The sequence below is a fragment of the Odocoileus virginianus genome, chromosome 3 (assembly GCF_023699985.2).
Source record: "Odocoileus virginianus isolate 20LAN1187 ecotype Illinois chromosome 3, Ovbor_1.2, whole genome shotgun sequence".
Classification (NCBI taxonomy): Eukaryota; Metazoa; Chordata; class Mammalia; order Artiodactyla; family Cervidae; genus Odocoileus; species Odocoileus virginianus.
The window spans coordinates 13,331,007-13,348,096 of NC_069676.1; the positions used below are offsets into that span (position 1 = coordinate 13,331,007).

The window sequence follows — 17,090 nt, forward strand, 5'->3', positions numbered from 1 at the left end:
CCCCCACCCCCAGACCCTCACCTCACCATCCACCTCAGCCACCGGTCGTCCTCCCACTCCTGCTTCCTGCCAGCCTCCCCCTCCTCCTCCCCCTTTATGTTTCCTGCTCTTCCTCCTCTTCCTGTCTCAACTCCTCTGTCCCATTCACGCTCCTCCCTCTATATCCATCCTCCTGTACTCTTCTGTCCTCTGCCTCCATCTTCCATCCATCTCCTCTCCTGCATCCTCTCTTCCCTCCTTCGTGCTCTCCTCTGGGTCAGGTGTGGAAGCTCTGAGACTCCTCACAGGGACACGGGCACCTCTGGCTGCAGCCCACTCCCTCCTTGGAGCCCTGAAGGCACTGCAAATCCCAGCTGTTGTTCAGTACTGGGGGTTCAGCATCACCTCTGCCAGGAAGGCTGGAGTCACCCACCCGGGGGCCTCTGTTCCCAAAGAATCTAGAAGAGAAGAGATGATGCTTTTACCCATCAGAACTCTCGCTGCTAGAGATGTGTCTCCTTGATGGAAATGCACCCAGGGACAGGGCAGAAGAGATGGAACAGGGCAGGCGGGGGTCAGAGCAGGTCAGAGACACAGGGGCCTCCGAACGAACACCTACAGGCATGAAACAGAGTGGGTGTGGGCAGCAGGCAGAACTGAGGGGTTGCTGCCTTTCCACCCCACAATGGGGGCCAGGTCAGAGGTCAGGGACAGCACTGAGCTCATACACCTGAAGGCCAGGCATGGAAGAGGAGCATCTTGTCCCCAGGTAGGGGAAGGTGACCAGGGACTGGTGTCACCCGGCACCGGCAAGTGCAGGTCCTAACCAGAAAAGCATGTAAGCTTAAAAAGCTCAAAATTTCACAACAGGGGTCCAGCTGCGGCGCGAGAGCCATGGCGGCCTCTGAGGCAGTGTAGGCAGATCCCGCGGCTCTCGCCTCGGGTGCCCCGGCTGTCCCGGCGGCCGCAAGGGGTGCCGCCGCCGCCTCAGGTCCTTGGGGTCCCCCCAGGCAGCTGAGAGGCAGCCAGCCCCGACCCACAGTGGCGAGGCAGCAGCCCATGGGTTCAGTGTCGCCAGCCCCGGAGCTCTTCCAGCTGCTGGTGAGCGAGCTGTCCTGGGCCGTGAGGACCAACATCCCGTGCATGGTGCACAGCTGCAGCGAGATCCTGCCCAACAGCCCCGCGCTCAACATGCACCGCCTGTGGGATGGCATAGTGAATCCAAGAATAAGAAAAGATTTGAAAACCGTACTGAAATTCTACGGCTGCTGCTGCTAAGTCACTTCAGTCATGTCCGACTCTGTGCGACCCCATAGACGGCAACCCACCAGGCTCCCCTGTCCCTGGGATTCTCCAGGCAAGAACACTGGAGTGGGTTGCCATTTCCTTCTCCAATGCAGGAAAGTGAAAAGTGAAAGTGAAGTCGCTCAGTCGTGTCCGACTCTTAGCAACTCCATGGACTGTAGCCTACCAGGCTCCTCTGCCCATGGGATTTTCTAGGCAAGAGTACTGGAGTGGGTTGCCATTGTACCGAAATTCTACTGTTGTCCAATTGAATGATGCCCTAGAGGCCCTGGCAGACCATTTTCTCAATTTTCTCTCGTAAAACAGCACTTTATGAAGATGCATGCTGAAAAGAAGCATAAATGTAGTAAGTGCAGCAGTCCGTATGGCACTGAGTGGGCCCTGAAGACATGCAGAGGATTGCGGCAAGACCTTCCAGTGCACGTGTGGCTGTCCCTGTGCCAGCAGGACTGCGTTACAGCCCCACATCTACCGATCTGGCCATGAGATCCCTGCCGAACACAGGGATCCACCTAGTAAGGAAAGGAAAATGGAAAACTGCCTGCACAGCCAGAAGCTGTCCAGTAAGACTGTTGAATCACTGAGTAACCAACCAGTTCCACGACCACACACTCCAGAACTAGAAAACTTCAGAAATAAGGCTGGTGGCTTCTTTTGAAGACTCTTGCAGCTCTAATGCCAAACAGTAGACTCTTCCAGCAGCTCCAAGGTACCCTCAGATGTTGCTTTTACCAAAGCCCAGAGTGGCTTTGGTTAAACTCCCCATCATGCAGTTTTCTCCTATGCCTGTCTTTGCGCCTACAGCTGACTCATAAGCCCAGCCTGTGGTGTTGGGTGTCAACCAACAGGGCTGTGCCCCTGGTGCCATGAAATTACTTGCCTTGTCCATTGGAACCCTGATCCTCGGCCTAGTTTCGGAGCCCTGCTCTCTCAAGGAGAGCCTCCCTCTCTTAAAAGTTGTAAATGCTGCATCTGTTGAGCTGATTAGCACAGGTGTTCAAGTGAACTTGGGTAAAAGTCCATTTAACCCATTACAAGAACTCGGAGCACATGTCAGAAGAACAGCATTTCTTCAATCAATGTACAGACAGACCTGTCCCACACCACACCACAATTTATGCCATTTGTACCATGGGCCAGCCCTGACTCCTCTGTGTCACCCTGTTCACAAACTTATTTGACATTTGGTTTCCAGGTTTCCCTTCCCATTAGTGTTCAAACTCAGACTTTTTTGCCCAGTTCTAAGGTAACCTTATTTATCACTGCTCAGACTGATGCATTTATAGATGCCAGTTTCCAGCCAGGTGGGATCTCCAGAGAAACTCAGACCAGTGGAATGCAGCATCCAGCAGATGACTGAGTACAGATGGACCAAGCTGTAAAGTGTGGAGACATTTTTGAGAGTGTCCATTCATCATATGGTGTATCTACAGACAATATTATAAGCAGTGGCTTAGTAGCAGAGATTGTAACTCATGACTTGTTACCTCAGAACCACCCTAAAACTTTAACTCAAGATATTGAGAAATCCACACCAATTATAAACTTCAGTACACCGAATAGCATGCTTTCATCATAGAACACGACAGATAATCAGACCCCGACCATGGATTTATTAAGTGACCTAGAAGACATCTCGTCAAGTAACCTGCCTGATCAGATGCTGGACAATTGTAGTCTTTTGTCTGACACAAATACTGGACCTGACACCCAGCTTCCATCTGGCCCAGCCCAGAATCCTGAAACTGATTTTGATATTGAAGAGTTCTTTTCAGCCTCAAATATCCAGACGCAAACCGAGGAGAGTGAGCTTAGCACCATGACCACCGAGCCAGTCTTGGAGTCACTGGACACAGAAACCCAAACTGACTTCTTCCTTGCAGACCCCTCTACTCAGGCCTACAGTTGTAGAGGAAATTCTAGCTTCTTAGGCCTTGAAATCTTTGACACAAGACACAGATGGACCTGAACTTCTTTTTAGACAGTAGCCCTTGTCTGCCACTGGGAAGTATCCTGAAATATTCCAGCCTTTCCTTGAGTAATGATTCATCTGACACAGATACCCAGACTGACGGAATCTCCACTGCTAAACATCTGCCTGCCCTGGAAAAGAAAGTTCAGTTGGACAGTGCCGAAACACAGACCATGAATTCTGGCTTCGAAAATTTGGGGAGCTTATTCTTCACCAGTAATGAAACTCAGACAGCAATGGATGACTTTCTTCTGGCCGATCTGGTCTGGAACACAATGGAATCTCAGTTTAGCTCTGTCGAAACCCAAACGTGTGCAGAACTACACCCAGTCTCCAACTTCTGAAAGCGGAGTCCACATGGGGGATGGATTCATGGTTTCCTTCTGGATTTAGAAGATGAAGAACGAGGACAACAGTATTAACTCTACTGAATGTAGTTGATGATACAGTGACTTCGATTCTTTGAGGTTCTTTGCCTTTTTGTATTTGTAAACATGAAGTTTGTGTAAAAATTTGTGAGTGCATTATAAAGTGTAAGATGTTGATCTAAAATAAAAAAAATTAAAAATAGGGAGGGAATTTCCTGGCAGTCCAGTAGTTAGGACTCCGTGTCTCCACTGCCACAGGCCCAGGTTCAATCCCTGGTTGGGAAACTAAGATTCTGCAAGCATGGGGTATGGCCAAAAAAATATATGTGTGTGTACATACAGATAGATAGATATAGATACCTCCAGGGAATCCTCCCAACCCAGGGTTCGAACCCAGGTCTCCCACATTGCAGGCAGATTCTTTACCAACCGAGCCACCAGGAAAGTTCTATACAGTAGGACCTTGTTGTTTATCCATTCTATGTACGGTAGTTTGCATCTATTTATCCAAAACTCCCAATACATCCCTCCCCACAGCTCGTTTATTTTTATCGTCCACTGTACGCCATTGTCTGGATGTACCACCGTTTGTATATCTGCTCACCTATTGTAAAAGGTATCTTTGGAGCTGATTTTGCTGGCAGATCATAGCCAACGCCACGGAGCGGCTCAGGACGGGTTGTGGCATGAGATGACCACCAGAAGGCGCCAGAACCTCTTCTCTCTCACCAGGGCTGCACCAGTCATTTCCTCTGCATCCTGGCCCATGGTTACTGCCCTAGAGTAGACTGGGTCTTTGCCTCCAACTAGGATTGATCTGGTGGGCTTCCCCTGTGGATCAGATGGTAAAGAATCTGCCTGCAATGCAGGAGACCCAGGTTCAATTCCTAGATCAGGAAGATACCCTGGGGCTGGAGAAGGAAATGACAACCCACTTCAGTATCCTTGCCTGGAGAATCCCATGGACAGAGGAGCCTGACGGCTACAATCCATGGTGTCACAAAGAGTTGGACACGACTGAGCAACTAACACACACACACACACACACACACACACACACACATAGACACAGGGTTATGGGGGAGCTATTGGTGGGAGAAATTAAGTTGGATTTGTTTCCTTTAGATTAAAAAGCAGGGTTTCATGACTGGATGTTGTCCCTGGAAGGGATGGGGGGAGGATAGATGGGTCAGGGTGTAATCAGGGTGTATATGGGGTGGTTTGTAGTTCAGCATTTATGGGGCTTGTCCAGAATCTTGCCCCCAAAGAAGCTAACTGAAGAGTCAGCTGGATCTGCCATCTGTAGAGATGAGCTTGGTGTTGGTGGGTGGGGGGTGGGGAGCGGGGAGCAGGGAGGAAAAGCAGCCCTAAGTCTGATTTCCCGGGATGGCAATCCCTGGCCCAAGGATGCTTGTGTCTGGTTGGATGAGAAATAAGGGGCCCAGCAGGAGGGAGGTGGCTTGGGATCCTTGGGTCTGAGGTCCCCCTCCCCTTTATAGTGACCATGTTAAGTGGCTGTTGAAGGCAGCGGGTGGATCTGCCTCCCCAGGTGTGTGCAGCATGCCTTGTTTTCACCCTGTGTTGTCAGGGCACTTTAGGGAAGATAGCGCCTGTTCCAGAAATACTGACCGATCTTTTTCAGAATGTATTTATTAAGGGCTCAGAATAAGAACTTCCCTGGTGCCTCAGATGGTAAAGAATCTGCTTGCAATGCCAGAGACCTGGGTTTGATCCCTAGGTTGGAAAGCTCCCCTAGAGGGGGGCATGACAACCCACTCCAGTATTCTTCCCTGGAGAATCCCCATAGACAGAGGAGCCTGGCGGGCTACATTCCAGGGGGTTGCAAAGCATCAGACACGACTGAGAGACTAAGCACAGAAAAAGGAATCTTATGCCTACAAATATTTATTTTTTAATTAAAATTTTGGGGGGCTGTGCTGGGTCTGCAGTTTCTGTGCGGGCTTTTTCTCTACTTGTGGCGAGAGGAGACGACTCCGTAGCTGCAGTGTGCAGGTTTCTCACTATGGTGACTTCTCTCGTGGAGCACAGGCTTCAGTAGTTGTGGAGCAGGGCTCGGTCGCTCCAGCATGTGGGATCTTCCTGGATCGGGGATTGAACCCGTGACTCCTGCATTGGTAGGCAAATTCTTTACCACTGAGCCACCTGGGAAGCTTACAAATAGGTTTTTAATTCTGAATTCATAATAAATTATTATACACTGAATCTTATTGAGAGAAAATTAGGTAAGAGGAGAAGGGGACCACAGAGGATGAGATGGTTGGATGATATCACTGACTCAATGGACATGAGTTTGAGCAAACTCAGGGAGATGGTGAAGGACAGGGAAGCCTGGTGTGCTGCAGTTGATGGAGTCACAGAGTCAGACATGACTGAGTGGCTGAATAACAACAAAGCCTTGTAAGTGTTCCCATAAAAACATGAGTGAAGCTGGAACTTTAAATTTATGTATTTAGCCGTGCCTCACTGCATGTGGGATCTTAGTTCCCCCACCAGGGATCAAACCTGTGCCCCCTGCAGTGGAAGCACAGAGTCCTAACCACTGGACTGCCAGGGAATTCTGGAAGCTGGAGCTTTTAAACTGTTTATCATTTCTTATTTCCTAGTCTCTCGTCCTCAGCCCCTTTTAAGGAAAATGATATCAGCTCATTCTGGTGAATCCAGAGCAATTTGGACAAAGATAAATTGACTCAAAAGAGGACTTAAATGAAATCTAGCTCTTGTCCACCCCCCGTGGCACTTGGGCTCCTCAGACACTCACACATCTTATCAATAGAGAAAAAACTAGAGACTTGTCTACCTGTTCAGCAGTTAAGACTCCATGCTTCCATTGAAGAGGGCATGGATTCAATCCCTGCTTGGGGAACTAGTGGTCACCAGTGATTACCAGTGTGGAGAGCGATGGGTAAGTGGCAACATAATGGTAGCAGAGTAGGAAGCACAACCAGTATAAAATAAGCCACAAGGGTATGTTGAACAGGTGGTGCAGTGGTAAAGAACCCACCTGCCGATGCCCAAGATGCAGGCTACATGGGTTTGATCCCTGGGTCAGGAAGATCCCCTGGAGAAGGAAATGGGAACCCACTCCAGTATTCTTGCCTGGAAAACTCTGTGGACAAAGGAGCATGGCAGGCTGCCGTCTACGAGTCGCAAAGCATTGGACACGACTAAGTGACTGAACTCACATGCATGGGAAATAAAGCCAATAATTTATAACTATAATGAAGTATAACATTTAAACATCATGAATCACTATATTGTACACCTGTAACTTATATAATATTATACATCAACTGTAATATAGATGTAAAAAAAAAACCCTGGGGAACTTCCTTGGTGGCGTAGTAGATAGGAATCTGCCTGCAAATGCAGTGGACATGGGTTTGATCCCTGGTCCTCACACATCGGTGCCATGTGCCACAACTACCAAACCCACACTCCAGGGCCCAGAGCCACAACTACTGAGCCTGCACGCTGAAGCCCGTGCACCCTCCAGCCTGTGCTCAGAAACAAAGACGCCACCACAATGAGAAGCCCATACACCGCAACTAGAGAGTAGCCCCTGCTCACTGCAACTAGAGGAAGCCCACAGGCAGCAATGAAGACACAGTGTAGGCGAAAAGAAATACATAAAAAAATAAAATTAAAATTAAAAAAAAAAACAAAGAATTTCCTGGAGGTCCTGTTGTTAGTACTCCAGGCTTCCACTGCCGGGGACCCAGGTTCAATCCCTGGACAGGTAACAGATCCCACAGGGCATGCGGTGTGGCTTAAGGGAAAAAAAAGGGTACAAAACATACAAACAAAAATCTTACCTAAATAGCCCCCTGCCTCCAGAGGCCAGAGGTCGTGAAGTTTGCAGGGGAGTCCAGCCCAGGATGGAGGAGACCTCAGGGGTAGGTAGGGGCATCCCAGGCAGAGGACACAGTGTGGGTGGGCTAAGACCACCAGGTCACGTGGTCTTGGGCCCTGGTACCAAGCTGGATTTGGTCCTTGGTAGCTGAGATGGCCTATGTATTTTGTAAAAATTAATAATCCTTTGTTTTATAGTTCTAGGTTTACAGAAATACTGAGAAATGAATACAGAGTTTCCATATACCTGCTCAATTCCCCTACTCCTCCCCTCCAGTTTCCTCAGTTATTAACATCTTGCAGTAGTGTGGTGCCGCTGTACGAAAGAATGAAGTAAGACTGAACCTCAATGGATGTGAGTTTGAGCAAACTCTGGGAGATAGTAGAGAACAGGGAAGGCTGGCGTGCTGTAGTCCAAGGGGTCACAAAGAGTCGGACACAACTGAGCTACTGAACAACAACAAGATTGATGCATTATTAGTTAAAGCCCATAATTTAGAGTGGGTCTCACTCTTGGTGTTGTTCAGTTCTATGACTTTTGAGAAATAATGATGACTATCCACCCAGTATTGTACAGAAGAGTTCCATTGCCCTAAAAATCCCCAGGCCTCCACCTGTTTCTCCCTCTGTCCAACCTCCTGGCAACTACTGAGGTTTTACCATCTCTTTTGGAGAAGAAAATGGCAACCCAGTATCCTTCCCTGGGAAATCCCACGGACAGAAGAGCCTGGTACCAGAATGTCCTATGGTTGGAGTCATATGGTATACAGTGTTTTCTGACTGCCTTCTTTTATGTAGCATATGGGCACTTAAGGTACCTCCATGTCTTTTCATGGTTTGATAGCTCTTTTTCTTCTTTTTGTTTTTCAATATGCTCTTTTGTTAATTGTGGTGAAATATACATAACATTTGGGCTTCCCAGGTTGCTCAGTGAGTAAAGAATCCGTCTGCAAGTGCAGGAGATGCAGGAGACATGGGTTCGATCCCTGGGTCAAGAAGATCCCCTGGAGGAGGGTGTGGCAACCCACTCCAGAATCCTTGCCTGGAGAATCCCGTGGACAGAGGAGTCTGGCGGGCCATAGGGTCGCAAAGAGTCGGACATGACCGAAGCGACTCAGCACACACTCAGGCACACACTCGCACGTACATGTTTACATTGTAATCATTTTTAAGTGTCCCGTTCAGTGGTATAGTATACATACAGTACATACAGTCACATTGTTGTGTGGCCATAGTCAACTATCATCTCCAGAACTCTTCTTATCTTGTGAAACTGAAACTCTGTCTTCATTGAAGATAAACAGCTCATTTCTTCTTTTATTTAAAACTTTTATTGTGGTAAAACTTTTGTTGTTGTTCAGTTACTAAAGCGTGTCAGACTCTGCAACCCCGTGTACTGCAGCACGCCAGCTCCCCTATCCTCTGCTGTCTCCCAGAGCTTGCTCAAACTCATGTCCATTGAGTCGGTGATGGTACCTAACCATCTCATCCTCTGCCACAACCTTCTCCTTTTGCCCTCAATTTTGCCCAGCATCAAAGTCTTTACTAATTAGTCGGCTGTTCGCATCAGGTGGACAAAATATTGGAGCTTCAACTTCAGCATCAGTCATTTCAATGGATATTCAGGGTTGATTTCCTTTAGGATTGACTGGTTTGATCTTGCAGCAAAATATACATAACATAAAATCTACTGTGTTAACCATTTTTAAGTATATAGTTCGGTGACAGTAAGTACATTCACACTGTTGTGCAACCCTCCCCACTATCCATCTCCAGAAATCTTTTCATCTTCCCAAAGTGAAACTCTGTCCCCTTTAAACATTCACTCCCCATCCCCCTCCCCCAGTCACTGGCCCCCGCCTACCTACTTTCTGTCTCTATGAATCTAGGGACCTCCCATATGAGAAATCTTACAGTATTTGTCCTTTCATGTTTGGCTTATTTCACCGAGTATCATGTCCTCTAGGTTTGTTCATGTCGTAGCAAATGTCAGAAGTTTCATCATTCATTAAAATTTTTTTCTTATTATTTATATATTTGGCTGTGGCAGATCTTAGTTGTGGCATGTTGGATCTTTGATCTTAGCTGGGGCATGTGGAGTCTTTATAGCTGTGACATTTGAACTCTTAGTTGCTGATTTAGCTCCCCAACCAGGGATCAACCTGAGGCCCCCTGCATTGGGAGTGAGGAGTCTTAGCCTCTGGACCACCAGGGAAGTCCTAGAAATTCCTTTATTCTTAACAACTACTGATAAAGAAGGACTTACTTCTGTCACACTGATAATTGTTTTCTATGTATCTTACAACTCTTTCGTCTTTCATTTCCTGCATTACGTTTTCTTTTGTGTTTAATTTTTTTAGTGAAACATTTAAATGCCTCTCCTATTTCCTTTTTTGTATATTCTATAGCCATTTTCTTTGTGGTTACCATGGGGATCACATTCAACATCCTAAAGTTATAATACTCAAATTTGGATTCCTACCAGCTTAATGTCAATAACACACAAAACCACCTCTTCACGGCTCCATTCCACTGTTTTTCAGTTGTTGGTGTCACAGAATCACATCTTCAGACGTCATGTGTCAAAGAACATCAATCAATAAATGTTCAAATACATTAGCCTCAAGATTTCCCTGGTGGTCCAGGGGTTAAGAATCACCTTACAATGTAGAGGACACGGGTTCCATCCCAGGTCCGGGAAGATCCGACATGACATGAAGCAACTAAGTCCGTGTGCCAGTACTACTGAGCTCGCAAGCTGCAAGCAGTGAAGCCCATGCACTTAGAGCCCACACTCTACAACAAGAAAGCCATCGAAGTCAGAGGCTCTCATACCTCAACTAAGACCCAGGGCAGCCCTCATTCGTGTCCGACTCCTTGCGACTGTATCCACCAGGCTCTTCTGTCCATGGGATTTCCCAGGCAAGAATACTGGAGTAGGTTGTCATTTCCTTCTCTAGGGGATCTTCCCGACCCAGGGATCGAACCTGCATCTCCTGCATTGGCAGGCAGATTCTTTATCACTGAGCCAGCAGGGGAGCGGGAGGTCCCAATAGCCATAGATTATATTTAGGTTTTCTGCCATCAAAATGCTACATCTTTTTCAAAAAGCAAGATTCCTAACTGTCTCTACTCTTGATACCAGAGCTCGGAGGCTGTTCTACTCCAGCATGTGGTCGCTGGAAGATACTTTCACCTGTAGGATTTCAGGCCATTCTTCTGCGAAGCTCTGCTTTGAAATGCCAGCTTGCAAAACAGTTGAGATCTATTAAGAAACTTCCTGCTCTTAAAACCTAGTGAACTTGATCTACAGAGATGGAGGTTGTTTAAATGGAAGTCAAACTGTGAAGGTACCTTTTTCCCTTGCAGGTCTGCCTTGGTCCCTGTGCAACCACGTTCTTGGGGAGATGAAGGTGATGCTGGTAGGGGATGATGTTACCATGGAGATGACTGGGACTGATCCTATGAACCGTGTTCTTGGAGCAGTGCGAGCGACACTGGTAAGGTATAATGTTACCATGGAGACAGCTGGGCCTGGTCCTCTGAGCAGCAATCATGCTAGCTATCATCCTGGCAAAAAGGGTGAGAAGAAATTAATATGCCAGCAGCTCCAAGGGCACGTTACTGCTACAAATTCTGTGCTAGTTTGCGTTTCTACAGTCCATGAATATCTCCTGGAACCACTGTGAAGATGCAATCTGCAAAATCGCCAGAGAGGTTATCAGGAAAATCTTTCAGTTCACCCTCTGAAGAAGGTTTGTTACAGATCCACAGCTTGATAAAGCAGAGATGTTTGTCGCCTTTGTCTTAGAGCACAAACACAAAAGAAGAAAGAAAAAGAACAAAAAAGTTCACCTCAGCATCAGTCTTTCTAATGGATATTCAGGGTCAATTTCCTTTATATATATTTTTTTCTTTTTTTCAATTTCCTTTAGGATTGAGTGGTTTGATCTCCTTGCAGTCCAAGGGACTCTCAAGAGTCTTCTCCAGCACCACAGTTTGACAGCATCAATTCTTTGGGGTTTCTTTTACAAGGGCACTAATTCCACTCATGGGGGATCCACCCTCTTGACTTAATCCCTTCCCAAAGGCCCCGCCCCCTAATATCAGCATCTTAGGTGTTAGCAACTTAACATATGAATTTGGGTGGATGCATTCTGTCCATTGCAGTGGTTCATCATCTTCAGAGGAAGAGAATTCACTATGGACAGCAGCTATGTTAGTGGCTAGCTGATTCATACTGAGGACCCAAGCCTTCATCAGGCACATTCACAGCCTGATCCTTGACAATATACCAAGTGCCTCAATACTGGAAGATCTTTTTTAAAAAAATATTCTCCACTCTGCATCCAATAAAATCTCTGGCACTGGGAGGCAGCAAAGAGTTCCAGTCCTGCCCTCATGGGATTTATCATTTTCTTTAAAACATTTGTTTATTTATTTGGCTGCGCCATTGTGAATAACGCCGCTTAGAATGTGGGCGTGCACACGCTGCAGAGCAACTGAGCCCAAGTACCGCAACTACTGAGCCTGTGGTCTAAAGCCTGGGAGCCACGACTTCCGAAGCCCACGTGCCCTAGAGCCTGTGCTCCACAACGAAAGCAGCCACGGCAGCGAGGAGCCCAAGCCCCGCAACTAGAGAGTAGCTTCTGCTCTCCACAGCTAGAAAAACGCCTGAGGAACAACGAAGACCCAGGACAGCCAAAAATAATATCTATAAATAAATTCAAAAAATATTAAAAAAAAATAGGGACTTCCCCAGTGGTCCAGTGGGTAAGGCTCTGCACTTCCACTGCAGGGGGCTTGGGTTCACTCCCTGGTTTGGGAACTAGGGTCCCACATGTGACTCCTGAGCCTACAGGCTCCAGAGCCCACACGCCACAACTAGGGAGCCCCTGTGCCAGAACAAAAGATCCCACATGATGCAACTAAGACCCAACACAGTCAAGTAAGATAAATAAATGAATACATATTTAAAAAACACAAAAAACAAAAATATGGGCTTCCCTGGTGGTCCAGGGGTTAAGAGTCTACGCTTCCACTGCAGTGGGTGTGGGTTCAATCTCTGTTCAGGGAACTAAGATTCCCAGGTGCTGGGTAATGCAGCCAGAAAAAAATAAAACAAAACAGAATAGCAGATTTTCACACACTTGGGCTGGGCCCAGTGCACCTGGACACACAGGTTCAGCTGCTAGGGAGGCCGGATGGCAGCTGCAAAACCACTTCTGAAACACGATCCCCTGGAAGCTCCAAATCTTATTGATGCAGAAGTCAGCTGTGCTCACCCACTGGCTCTGTCTCTCCAGTCCCCACTGACCCCACTCTTTGTCTGAAGGCCAGCTTCCTCTTCAGGCGTCACCTGCAGCATCTTTCTAGCCATGTACACCTTCCCAGTTTCCAGCTCCTTGCTATACACCCCGCCTTCAGAGCACGTGCTGCAGAGGGGTTTGTTCACTCAGCTTTTTCACGTCACGTCCCCAGCCTGACACACAGACATCAGGGACCTGGTCGGTCTTCTATACTGCGGAGATATCTGCTCAACTGCAGCCACCACACTAATTTTAAAGTTCTAGACTTTTTATTTTCAACTTCAGAAATACTTTACATTATTACTAGTGTTCCAAAAAATTCAACATGCATTTATTATTGTTTTTTCCTTTTTTAATCTTTTCTTTACATTTTCATTTTTTATATTATTTCTTGTCATTCTTTATTATTTTTAAACTTTTCTTAAAAAATTCTTCTTTTTAGTTTCTTATTGTTTTTTAATTGTTATCTGACCATTTGGCTGTGCAGCATGGCATGTGGGATCTTAGTTCTCCAACCAGGGACCAAACCTGTGCCTCTGAAGTGGAAATGCACTGGATCACCAGGGAAGTTCCCTCAACATGCATTTAGATTTATTTACAATTATATAAAATCCTAAAAGATGATGCTGTTAAAGTGCTGCACTCAGAATGCCAGCAAATTTGGAAAACTCAGCAGTGGCCACAGGACTGGAAAAGGTCAATTTTCATTTCAATCTCAAAGAAGGACAAGGCCAAAGAATGTTCAGACTACCCTACAATTGTGCTTATTTCACATGCTAGCAAGGTAATGATAAAAATTCTTCAAGTTAGGCTTCAGTAGTACTTGAACTGAGAACTTCCAGATGTATAAACTGGGTTTAGAAAAAGCAGAAGAACCAGAGATCAAATTGCCTACATTCCTTGGACCATACAGAAAACAAGAGAATTCCAGAAAAACATCTACTTCTGCTTTATTGACTATTAGAAAGCCTTTGTCAGTGTGGATCACAATGAACTGTGGAAAATTCTTAAAAGACATGGGAATACCAAACCACCTTACCTGCCTCCTGAGAAATCTGTATGCAGGTCAAGAAGCAACAGTTAAAACTGGATATGGAACAACGGACTGGTTCAAAATTGGGAAAGGAGTATGTCAAGGCTGTATATTGTCACCCTGCTTATTTAACTTATTTGCAGAGTACATCATGTAAAATGTTGGGCTGGATGAATCACAAGCTGGAATCAAGATTGCTTAGAGAAATATCAACAATCTCAGATATACAAATTATACCACTCTAATGGCAGAAAGTAAAGAGGAATTAAAAAGCCTCTTGGTGAAGGTGAAAGAGGAGGGTGAAAAAGTCGGCTTGAAATTCATCCTTAAAAAAAAAAAAAATAAGATTATGGCATCCAGTCCCATCACTTCATGGCAAGTAGAAGGGGAAAAAGTGGAAGCAGTGACAAATTTTATCTTCCTGGGCTCCCAAATGACTGTGGTGAGTGACTGCAGCCATGAAATTAAAAGACACTTGCTTCTTGGAAGGAAAGCTATGACAAACCTAGAAAACATATTGAAAAACAGAGACATCACTTTGCTAACAAAGGTCTTTATGGTCAAAGCTATGGTTTTTTCAGCAGTCATGTGTGGATGTGAGAGTTGGACCATAAAGAATCTGAGTGCCAAAGAACTGATGCTTTCAAACTATGGTGCTGGAAAAGACTCTTGAGAGTCTCTTGGACTGCAAGGAGATCAAACCAGTCAATCCTAAAGGAAATTAACCCTGAATATTCATTGGAAGGATTGATGCTGAAGCTGAAGCTCCAATACTTTGGCCACCTGATGGGAAGAGTCGACTCATTGGAAAAGACCCTGATGCTGGGAAAGCTTAGGGGCAAAACGAGAAGGCGGCTGGCAGAGGATGAGATGGTTGGATAGCATCACTGACTCAATGGACATGAATTTGAGCAAACTCCAGGAGATAGTGAAGGACAGGGAAGCCTGGTGTGCTGAGTCCATGGGGCTGCAAAGAATCAGACATGACTTAGCAACTGAATAACATTAACAATTGTACATTTGTTTTCTATACCTATGAGTCTGTTTCTCTTATGTAAATAAGCTAATCTGTATCATTTTTTAAGATTCCACAATAAGTGATATCAGATATTTGTCTTTCTTTGTCTTAGTTCACTTAATACGATAATATCCAGGTCCATCTATGTTGCTACAAATGGTATTATTTCATTTTTTTAATGACTAAGTAGCATTCCTTTGTGTATATATATACCACATGTTTATTTATTCATCTTTTGATGGACATTTCGGTTGCTTCCATGTCTTGGCTATTGTGAACACTGCTGCTATGAACAGTGGGGTGCAGTTATCTTTTTGAATTAAAGTTTGCTCTGGATATATGTCCAGGATTGCAGGATTACATAGGAACTCTATTCTTAATTTTTTTAAGGAACATCCATACTGTTCTCCATAGTGGCTGAAACCAACCTACACTCCCACCAATGGTATAGGAGAGTTCATTTTTCTCCACATCCACGCCAGCATTTATTATTTGTAGACTTTTTGACAATGGCCATTCTGACACGTGAGGTAATATCTCATTATAGTTTTGATTTGCAGTCCTCTAATAATTAGTGATATTGAACATCTTTTCATGTGCCTGTTGGCCATCTGTCTGTCTTCTTTGGAGAAACATCCATTTAGATCTGCCCACGTTTTGATTGAGTTGCTTTTTTGATGTAGAGCTGCATGAACTATTTGTTTATTTTGGAAATTAATTCCTTGCTAGTAGCATCACTTGCAAATATTTTCTCCCATTTTGTAGACTCTTTTCATTTTGTTTATGATTTCCTTTGCTGTGCAAAAGCTTTTAAGTTTAACTAGGTCCCACTTGTTCATTTTTGTTTTTATTTCCATTCATCTAGGAGATGGATCCAAAAAAATATTGTTGAGATTTATGTTAGAGTGTTCTGCCTAGGTTTTCCTCTAGGAGTTTTATAGTATCTGGCCTTACATGCAGGTCTTTAATTCATTCCAAGTTTATTTTTGCGTATGATGTTAGACAGAACACACTTGATAGTTTATGCTAACTCAGTGACTCATGGTGGACCCCTGGATCGTTTATGCTAACTCGATGACTCAGGGTGGGTGTTGTTCGAGCCAGAAAGACCAAACACGTAATCAGATAGTTAGGCCTGGAGTCACAGGACATTAGCCTGACATCCAAGGAGGGTAGGTGGGGACGGGGGCAGGAGACTGAGCCACTTGGGCAATGATCCGATCATGTAAGGATTCAATCAGTGATTCCTACCTAATGAACCCCCTGAGAAACTCTGAACACTGAAACCTGAGTGTGCCTTCTAGGTTGGCAATAATCTCTGTGAATATTGCGGATGGGTGTGTCTGGAGGATAATGAATCCCTGCAGGACATCAGAATCTTCTCGATGTTAATTCTCCAGTGTCACTGCCATGGTCAACGCCGGAGAAACATTTGCCATTTTTTTCTATATGATCTATATGGTTTTTTTGTTATCTTAATTCCTTCACTACTGTCTTCTTTTGTGTTTGATGGATTTTTTTTCCTAGTGGGCCATTTTTATTCCATATTCCCTTCGATCTGTTGCTCACCCTTTCTGCCATCTTTTGCCCAAGATGTCTTTTTTTAAAAAAATATTATTTATTTGGCAACACTGGGTCTTGGTTGTGGCACACAGGATCTTTGTTGCAGCATGTGGGATCTTTTTTTTTTTTTTTTAAATATAAAGCATTTTTAGTTTTTAACACGTACTTATTTGGCTGTCAGATCTTAGTTGTGGTGCACAGACTCTGCAGTTGTGGCCCGTGGGCTTAGCTGCTCCGCGGCATGTGGGATCATAATTGCCTAGGGATTGAACCTGCCCGCTCTGCAGTGGAAGCGCAGAGTTTTAGGATTGAACTCAAGTCCCCTGCATTGCGAGGCGGATTCTTAACCACTGAACTGCCAGGGAAGTCCCAAGATGCAGGATCTTTAGCTGTGGCACGGGAAACTCCTGCGGCATGTGGTATCTAGTTCCCTGGCCAGAGATTGAACTTGGGCCCCCTCCACTGGGAGCTCAGGAGTCTGAGCCACTAAACTACCAGGGAAGTCCCTCGATGTCTTTATAACTTTTGACAGATGCCACCAGGAAACTGCCCCAACCCTGGCATTGCTTTTGGGGGGGTGAAACAGAAGCATGCCTTTGTACTAGTCCCTGGGGGTAGCGGAACTGAGGGCAGGTCAAACGCACAACCACGTGTCTTGAGGACAAGATCCACA

General features: G+C 45.6%; 1 long non-coding RNA gene and 1 pseudogene across 1 annotated transcript; one reads left to right on the forward strand and one right to left on the reverse strand.

Moving 5' to 3' along the window:
* Window positions 1-1,511: 1,511 nt before the first annotated feature.
* LOC139034107 (ATM interactor pseudogene) lies at window positions 1,512-3,655 on the forward strand (annotated as a pseudogene).
* Window positions 3,656-5,511: 1,856 nt separating this feature from the next.
* On the reverse strand, window positions 5,512-7,263 carry LOC139034131 (uncharacterized). The gene is made up of 2 exons (XR_011486575.1): window positions 6,647-7,263; window positions 5,512-5,751 (listed from the first exon to the last, which is right to left on the reverse strand). It is a non-coding gene; the product is annotated as an uncharacterized lncRNA (long non-coding RNA).
* Window positions 7,264-17,090: the final 9,827 nt, after the last annotated feature.